Below are 10,579 nucleotides of genomic sequence, written 5' to 3'. Positions count from 1 at the left end.
CGAAAAGGGATACGTAAGTGGTAAGAAAATAAATACTGCGAAATGAAATTCCAATGCATTTATCATATCTTACTGTGTAGGGATACCGGGAGAGGTGAATGTTTCGAGTCTCAATTCGACACACTCACCAGACTCAGTTTGACTTTCTGATATAGTTTTGATACACGGGATGCTCCGTCCCCGCTTGGGGTTTTGTTCACGAGATGGAACAGTTACTACTTCACTGTGGTGAAAACCGATTCTATCTCGGTCGCGGGTGTTGTGTATGTGGTCGAACTACGTTGAAATCAGTTAAGACCTGAACATATCACTATCTTGGTTGGATCTGTCCTGCAATGACACCTGTACTTTGAAACCAGACTATATGTGTCTTCGACTCCTTCAATATCAGTAACTTTTGTGGATAGTTGTTTGAATATATCGATGGATAGACAACTTTGAAAACATCAAAGATTGCTGAAAAGATAGCTCCTCAGCTTACTCAACTAACAGGACCGTTATTCCAAGTGCCGATTGTTTATATTGTATTATTTTGTAGTGAATATTTACCTATAACTGACTTAGGATAAAACTTCCTGGTCAAAGAAGGTAGGTAGATAGTATTCATATAATGAAAATTGTTTGTTACACTTCTTTGTGATACAATATTATGGTTACATGAAGGTAAAGAATTACTTGGTTTCTGCTGATTTCAGACATTGATAAATATGAGGTAAATTTAACGTATTTTTTCCGAAAAAGTCGTCGACCTAATTGAAGGTCAAAGTAACGTAATTCTAACTAATAATGTTAGTTGGGTACTGATGCCTCTTGGCTTCATGAAAGTTTGAGAGAACTTTCAACTATATTGTAAAGGTTAAGTCAGGTTGGTTATAATTGACTTTGCTCAACTCTAACTATTCCTTTTTTACTAAAAAATAAATATTTTGAAATATTCATCTCTCCCAACTACAAACCCACACCGCAGGTTCTGGTGAATGCCTGCCGGAAAACAACTACTTCCATGGCTAATATCACGCTGGATATTGAAATATATCCGACAAACACTTACGCAAGATAATTCACAGTGGTTAGTCTCGCAGAAGTTTCTCGTTCATCCAGCAGCAGGACCATACTGAAATTATTCGAATAGATCACCTCCGTCTCGTGAACAATTCTACAAACGGGGAAGAAACATCCCATGTACCAATACTTTAACAGAGATCAAACTGGGTCTTAAGACGATGCAGTCTTCAGACACGTGAAATGTAATTAACGAAATATCGCATTGGAAATTGGTTTATATCAGGTTATATGAAACCATATTGAAAGTCCCCCCGCCTCTTTATATCATTAGAAATGGAGGCGTTCAAGTTGGAAAACAAAATTTGACAATTTTTGTCGGATATTTCGAAAACAACCACTATTATTCTTGATCTGAAAGAAGATCATTCTAGTTCCTCAAAATAGGAAACTTTTGTCCAATTTAAGCGATCTTGCCGTTTCCGAGAAAAGAAATGGTCTCTAGGTATATTCATACAGTATACTTTTGAATTACGGGCACTCATTGTTCATGGCGCGCAAAATTTTGGGACACTCTATATCATCTTCTAATGGGCCGAATTATTCCTCAGTAGTTTACTGTCTCGATTGAATTGGCATTGAGCAAGCATTCATTGTATTAGCTTCGACAAAACGCGTTTTTACATGTTCTCCTCCACCCTGACCGTGTTTATTCAACACGGAAAGAATTCTCAATTAGAACTTTATGTTTGTAGCGCCCATCAAATTGAGTCACTTAGGGTTTGAGTGGAAAGATCTAGAAATTTCTACTTAACTGTTGTTCTCTTTTTTGATTGTAATTTGAACATAGCAATGACTGCAATTCAAGAAAATCATGATGAAATTGTCGTTTTGTGTAAGTTTGAAAGGATTTTTGGATTATGATAAAAGGGTATCCATTTGACTCGAAATTTGAGAAATTCCAAAAGACAATAAGACAAAGTATTATTGCTGGTAATAATGCTGTACCTACATCAATTAAATCATTAGAGAATTACAAAAAACTCTAGGTTCAGCCACAATCGACGGAAAAATTTCAAGTCAGTCAAGTTTTTGACATTGATCATTAGCTATTACTTTTGAAGCTTGAGGGAATTGTGATTAAAAGCGTCGTGTGTGTGAGATATCATTGACATATTTTAAAAGACCTATTGATGCCATTATATGTGAAATAAAACATCGTTCAAATGTCTGTCACGGCTCCTCTATGTGGAGCGCATCCGAAACTTCCAATTTTCCATGAATCTGGCTCATAAATTATTCTGAATTTGATCGATGGCATGGGATATGTTAGCTTTGAGGACCGCTGTGGTTTGTGGCTCAATAGCAAACACCTGCGATTCAAGAAAGCGCCACAAGAAAAAGTCTAACGGGGTCAAATCCCCCTAACCTAACCTAACCTAACCTAACCTAACCTAACTCGGTGGACAGTTCACATCACCTTCACGTAAGATGATCATACCCTCAAATCGCTCGTGCAGATTATTCAATGTAGCATGAGCTGTTTGGCACGTAGGACCGTTCTGTTGAAACCACAAGTCATTGGTTTTCATATCCTACAATTCAGGTCGGAAGAAGTTGGTAATCATCGACTTATAGTGCTCGCCGTTGATAGTGAAGGCCTAGCCAACGTCGTTCTCAAAAAAATAAGGACTGATGATGCCGCTAGCCCAAAATTCACACCAAATACTAACCTTTCCGGGATGCATTGAACGCTGTTGAATCTCTTGTGGATTGGTATCGTCTTTAATTCGACAATTTAATTCTTTCACATACCCATTCATTTAGAAATGGACTCTATCGCTGAAGATGAATTTTCGATGGAAATTAGGGTCAGTTGCCAAATGCACATACATTTTGTATGTGGTCTTTCATATTCAGTTCTTGGGTCAGTTGAATTTTGTAAGGATGTAAGCCCAATTCACAACGCAAAATTCGCCATGTTGTGCTCTGCAAAAGGCCAAGTTTTAGTGAGCGACGCTAAACCGACTTCCTCGATTTCTCCTGCACACTCTAACATACATACAATGGCGATGTTTCCGGCCGATCTTTCGTTTTGTCGACGTACGGGTGTTGGTCAATCGTTCACTGAATCAGTGAACTCAAAGTTATCCACCACATTATGGATAGTTCTCTTGGTAGAACAATTGTTGTAACCTTAAAATGGCCGAAGCGCGAGGTACGTTGCCCAAAGAAAACTATCCATTTCAATATAACAATTTCATTATTTGCACATGTTGTTGAATGCTGTATCCATCCATAGTGATTAACAAAAAACAGACTGAATAAATGATTTAACAGATGTAGCTACAACAAGATGTCCTTTATTTCATCAGTTCAGACTTCTATTGTCTGATATATTATAAATTGATTTGAAATCACTGAAAAAAAATTAAAAAAGATTACCCGAAAATAACAATTTCATTAAACAAAAAACTGAAATTACAAAGAAATAACATACAAGCAACAACCAAAAAAATAAAAAATTCAAATATTGATACAAGCTGAAAATAAAAAAAAAAATAAAAAAATACTATTAACAAAAAATAAAAAATTTAAATTATAAGATTCCAAACCAAGTTCTGTCACTACGTTTCAATTGTTACTATCCACAATCGTCTTCAGGTGATAATTGGACTTATTCCTTAGAGATCTGGCTATTTATAAGTCATTCGAGTTCTTTAACCTATGCCCTCCGCGAGTGCGGAGAATCATACATCGGTGAAACTAAGAGGCCATTGAAAGTTCGCATTGCTGAGCACAAGAAACACACATAGCAGAGCATGCTTGGACTCATCAACATAATATCAAGTGGGCTCAAGCTGAAATCATCGACAAATCGACAAAGAGGAACACTGATTTAAGAGAAAATTCAAGGAAGCCGCATATATGTTGTCCAACAACGCATTTATTCAAGCTAGCGTAGAGCTATGTAACATATGGAAACCTCTAATCAGGCGAAAAACACCCAACTCCCGCCAAACGGTCATCTCCCGTTAAAACCAATGAAGCGGAGAGAGGAAAGAGCGGATAGGTGAATGCACTCGAATGACCTATAAATAGTCAGATCTCGTAGGAATAAGTCCAGTTTACATCCGAAGACTATTGTGGATACTAACAATCGAAACGTCGTGACGTAATTTGGCTTGGAATCTTTTAATTTTTCATTTTTTGTTAATAATATTTTTTTAATTTTCAACCTTCATTGATATTTCAATTTTCATTTCTTTGGTTGTTGCTTGCATGTTGTTTCTTTGTAATTCCAGTTTTTTGTTTAATGAAATTGTTATTTTCGGCAATTTTTTTTTATTTTTTATTATTTTTTTTCAGGATCAATTTATACTATATTAGACAATGGAAGTCCGAGCTGATAAAATACAACACGAAATATTGTCAACCACCTTCAAACAAACTATACCCTCTTCTCTCTCTCTCCGCTTCATCAGTTTTAGCGGGAGATGACCGTTTGGCGGGAGTTGGTAGTTTTTCACTTGATTAGAGGTTTCCATATGTTACGTATCTCTACGCTAGCTTTTCTAAATGCGTTGTTGGACAACATATACGCGGCTTCTTTGAATTTTCTCCTAAACCAGTGTTCCTCTTTGTGGATGATTTCAACTTGAGCCCACTTGATGTTATGTTGATGAGTTCAAACATGCTCTGCTATTCCGGATTTGCTGGTTTCTTCTCGCTGTGTCTGTTTTTTGTACTCAGCAATGCGAACTTTTGATGACCTCTTAGTTTCACCGATGTATTATTCTCTGCACTCACAGGGTATCCGGTAAATGCAATTCTTGGAATCGCAGTCCGCGTTTCGTGGCCTGGTTTTCGTGAAGCTGCTACGGATAGTGTTCCCAGATATGAAACAGGTCCTGATGTTATATTTGGACCCATTCCTTCTCATCCTTTCGGATAATCCTCTGATGTAGGGAAGTACAAGTACTGGTTGTGGCGGCTTCTCTTCCTTGTGGAGCTAGCTACCATCACTCTGGAGTAACCATTCTGTTGAAGGTCATTTTTGATGATGCCTAGTTCCTTTTCGGGACCTTCCTTTGTATTATAGAGCACGAAAGCACGGTCTAGTAGAGTCTTGATGATTCCTCTTTTAGTCGATTGATGGTGGTTGGATTTCTGGTTCAGATACTGTCCTGTGTGAGTTGGTTTTCGATATACAGATGTTCCCCATTTAGTGACGGTCTTCTTCACCAATACGTCTAAGAAAGGCAATTAGTTGTGGATTTCCTTCTCCAGTGTGAAAGTGATGGAAGGTCTTACGCTGTTGATGTGCTTTAGGAAAGTGTCTAGTTCTTCATTCCCATGTTTCCATATTATGAAGATGTCGTCTACGTATCTCAGTCAGACTCGGGGCTTCTTGTGGACTTCTTCAAGTGACGTAACTTGGTTTGGAATCCTTTAATTTTAATTTTTCATGTTTTGTTAATGATATTTTTCGATTTTTTTTTAATTTTCAGCTTTCATTATTTTTGAATTTTTTATTTTTTTTGGTTGTTGCTTGTATGCTATTTCTTTGTAATTTCAGTTTTTTGTTCAATACAATTGTTATTTTTGGTTAAACTTGTTAATTTTATTTCAGGTATTTCAAATCAATTTATATTATATCAGATAATGGAAGTCCAAACTGATGAAATATTGTCAACCTCCTTCAAACAAAAGATGCCCTTTATCAATTGTTAATGTTCGGAGACCCTGTTGGAAGACCCTATACAAGGTTCCATATCGGATCCTTTATTCTGTATAATATATAATATTTTGTATTATATATAATATACGACAATATATCATTATGATACAGTGATCTTCTATCTAACAGCAAAAAGTTTTTTGAACAGTTGAAAAGTAATTGATTTAACATCGGTATCTCGTCGAATGTTTAAAAGCGTTCCACATACATTCTTTCCAAAAAATGTTTTCAGTCTCTATCGTGACTCACGCTTAGGAGGAAAATGGATCCAGAGAAGAGAAACTATTGAAGTTTTTTGGAGTAGTTTTTGATATGGAGTTGACACGTGATCTTTGTATCGCAACATGGTGTTCAAAATTCAGCCTGTTGTGGCCGTTGAATACAATGTATTCAATCAACACTTTATTGTGATATTTTTCCAGGGAGCTATTCTATATCTGAAGTATTACTTGAATACGTTATGGATTTTTTTCAAGTATCAGCCAATTTCGTCACATATTTTGGACACAATGTGTTATATTAATAGAGTATCACTAAAGATATGACCTATATATTTTGGACTGGTTCAGTTTATATTTCCAAGTGTGTTATTCTAAGAAGACCCTCATCTCACTTTGGAAGTGCTTTCATACCTAAAGAAATTTCAGAGAGACATATGTAAGACTCATTCCCAAGGAGTTTGCATTTATTTTTGAGAATGAGACAGCATTGATCGTCAGTTCAATTAATGGATTGAATTCAAATGATCTACAGTTTTAACTACACTTGTAAATAACTGGAGCTTTTTCCCAACACCAAAAAGGTAATTTAACACCTCGAAACGTGTTTCGGTCACCAAGTGATCATCTTAAAGAGTACGATTGAACTTAGTTTAACCCTGTTCACTTTGGGGGTCATTTAAAGCTGTTGGCTATACAGCAGTCCATTCAGTTGAGGAATTAGAGAATTCCCGAGTCAGCGAAAACTCATGAGAACGCACTAGTCAGAGAAGCTTTAAAATATGTTATAAACGACCGCTCTCACGATTCAGAACGCCTCGTCGCTCAGTTGAGCGACTACTCTCAGTTTTGAACCATTTGTAACTACCGACCAATTTCAGTTATAAATAATTTAGCAAAAATTTTTGAAAAATGTTTGAAATCTAGACTTATGGAATTTTTTGAGAAAAATCAAATAATATCTAACAGGCAATTTGGTTTCAGAAATAATCTAAGTACACAACATGCCATAATTGATCTTACAAAAGGGATTGTTGACAGCTTAGATAAGTCAGAAAAAATGTTTATGTATATTTCTCGACTTAGCAAAGGCTTTTGATACGGTAGGTCACGAAATATTAATAGAAAGACTAAATGAGGCAGGCATTCGCGGTCCAGCATTGAACATTTTAGAAAATTATTTGAAACACAGATATCAGAGAGTAAAAATTGATCACATTTGCAGCGCACCACTTGAAATAACAACAGGCGTACCGCAAGGAACAGTTCTGGGCCCAATACTTTTTCTTGTTTATATTAACTCAATAGCAAAAATTAAAGATTTCCAAGGACATCTTGTTTCATACGCTGATGATACGGCAATTTTGCTTACTGATAAAAACTGGGATAATCTATTCAATAAAGCTGAAAAGGATCTTATAAAAATTTCACAATGGCTAAATTATAGCAAGTTGTCTCTGAATACGTCTAAAAGTAAATTTATAACATTTTCTACAAATGTCGACACTCAACCAAACAGAAATTTTATTATGCTTCATAAGAAAACATGCACTCAACCAAATTGCAACTGTCCATCTATCCAAAAAACCAAAGAAATAAAATATCTTGGCGTAATTGTCGATCAACACCTTAAATGGAACGCGAATACCAAATATGTAAACAATAAAGCTAGGCAAATAATTCGAAAATTTTACATCCTTAGGTACATTTTAGACAATCGTAACCTAAAACTTATATATACATCACTAATTGAACCATTATTTAGATACTGTATAGTAATATGGGGAGGATCATATAATAATGCATTACAAAATTTGAAAACTACTCAGAACTGTATACTAAAAATAGGTTTCAGAAAAAACAAACGTTTCCCCACTAATAAGCTTTACGATGAACTAGATATCTTTGACATTAACAAACTACATATGCACCAATGCTTGCTATATATGCATAAAAATACAAAACCAACAATAAATCACAATAAAACTATCCCAACCCGATTTATTACGACACTATCAATTGATATACCATTATTTAGAAAAAGTCACTCCCAAAATAGCCTTTTTTATATAGGTCCGAAACTATATAACAAACTACCACTTCAAATTAAAAAAATATATAAACTCAGTTCCTTTAAACACCAAATAAAACAATTGATTAATGGAAATAAAATATACCTATAAATGAAAATAAAATGAAAACATAAAATGGAAAAAAAACTTGGGAAAAAAAATGATAACAATTTAACAAAATATGAATAAATGAAAATAAAATAAAATAAACCATTAAAAAAAAATCAAAATATAAATGAATGAAGGAAAAAAAAAAAATTAAAAAGCGCTCCTCAAGTTAACTCATTTCTACTCAATATATATATATATATATATATATATATATAATATATATATATATATATATATATATATATATATATATATAAAACTATCCTCTATGCACAATCAATTTGCACCTCTCCCAACATTGAATACAATTAAATTTTTTCTTTTTTTTTTTTTGTTTTCCTTGTACAGAGATATGCACTACAAGCATTTATGCTTAGGTAACCTCTGTACAGGATTATGATTATATTATATTATATTATTATATTATCTGTAACAATCTGTAAAAAATGACAATTATGGAATGGATGAATAAAGTTTGATTTGATTTGATTTGATTTGATTTGATTTATCTTCCTGACGAACCTCGGTTGAAACGATAAGCAAAAAACTGCAACCTGAATGACATAAAAACGACCATGCTGCATTATAGTTTATGCGTTGAGAATAACTCGAGCACTTTGATAGTTATCCCATCGCCTATGATAATACCTACCGCAGTAGTAGACGAATCGTCGGGCATGAAAACCACAGCCAAAAAATCCGGAAAATTGTTCTGACACATTCTTACACTCGTTCAAACAAACAAAAATCAGCATGTTTCTGATATTTGTGAAATTAATGAAACTGGAAAAGACGAAGGTTTTCAAGTGTTACCAGAAACAAGAAATTCACATGGAGGCTTGGGAAGGCATTTTGAGTGTCAATATTTTTCGGTTTCGAAGGCCGTGGATTTTTGGAATTCCTTTCAAATTCACAACTGAAAAAATAGTGACACTGTAAACCTCGACCGCAAAAGCCTTAAACACTTTGGCAAGGCATTTCAAATCAGAAATTATGATAATAAAACAAATAAAAAATTTGAAGAGAGCAGACGAGGCAGTAACAAATGAGCATTCAATTAATTAAAATTACTGTTTATTACTATCATAAAACTTGAACCAAGAAATGAAAGATTAGAAATCAACTCTGATGTACAAAATTTTGATTTTTTTTATTTATCTATATTGAATCGAAGAAGAAGGAGAGTAGGAAAGTGGTAGGAGAGTACGCCACAATTGGGAAACTATCAAAAATTACCCTCCCTTAAGAGATGTTCGAAACAATTGCAAGTCGACTCATTAACCTTGCCTCTACCTTCCATGTTTATGAAATAGCGAAATAAAAAATTTCTAAAAAAATTCTGAATTTAGAACAAACAAAAACCACTTAAGACTCCTAAGTTTGAGTATAACAAATTAATTGAGAAATTTCTTCTGAAATTCTATATTAAAATTTAACCTACACTCTCAGTTCTCATAAGTGTAACAGCAGGAGATTGGCATGCATTAAAATGGTTGTGAAGCATACATTAAAATTTTGAGTCAATTTGCCAAATTGTTAGCACTTCATTCACTTGAAGTTTTGTTTTTGTACATAATGGTTTGTGCAACGTGTCATTATCAATCAATCAAATTCAATAATATTAGGTATGTATCAATCAAGTGAAGATTTATGTACGACCGCTTGTGGTTTTAAAAAACCGCCTATTGCAAAACGCAAATGAACTTAAGAGATTTTTAGAATGCCTTTTTCTGTACATGAAAGGAATAATATTGAGGTGACCACTGAAGTGTGACACAAAGGAAATATTAATGATCGCTGAGTTATGTTCGCTCGATCATTAGTCGGATGTTAATTGTGCTGTGATTACATCTGCTCAGTTACATTATTCTTTTCGAAATGGCCAGCGAACGATGTTCGCTGGTTAATAATCGAAAGTAACTAGAGATAAACGGGCCAAGTTCAATTTCTCTATATTATTGAATCGAACCGTAATTCATCACTCAAATTGCTCAGAAACTCTACCGACCAATTAGTAACTCATTGTACAGTAATGAGCAGAATAGTTGTCAGAAGTCGCCAACCATGTTGGCGAATTATTTTTAATTTTTGAATGTGTTACCGGCCAAACCCGATTTTAGGCCAAACTAGGCTAAACTAGTTTATCTTATATGCGATCGGATAAACCGGTACATACTAAGCGAAAAGGGGCTGTCCTAAGGATGATAGGAGAAACTAGTTTGACCTAGGAGGAACTGGTTGGGCCTAATATGAATAAGTACACTTCAGGATAAACTAGTTTGGCTTAGTATATTCTATGCTAACAGGGAATAATAAAATACCAGAAATACGAGTAATAAAATCAAGATGTATTTATTAATTAGATCAAAATCAAATTCACTTATTTTTGCATAGTGTACTCTGATGGCATTTAGAATTGCAGAGCATCATTTTTT

Source organism: Leptinotarsa decemlineata, unplaced genomic scaffold, assembly GCF_025532065.1.
Source record: "Leptinotarsa decemlineata unplaced genomic scaffold, Ldec_3_MD MMD2_P_RNA_scaffold_6, whole genome shotgun sequence".
In the NCBI taxonomy this organism is placed as follows: domain Eukaryota; kingdom Metazoa; phylum Arthropoda; class Insecta; order Coleoptera; family Chrysomelidae; genus Leptinotarsa; species Leptinotarsa decemlineata.
Note: the sequence above shows the minus strand (reverse complement) of the source record.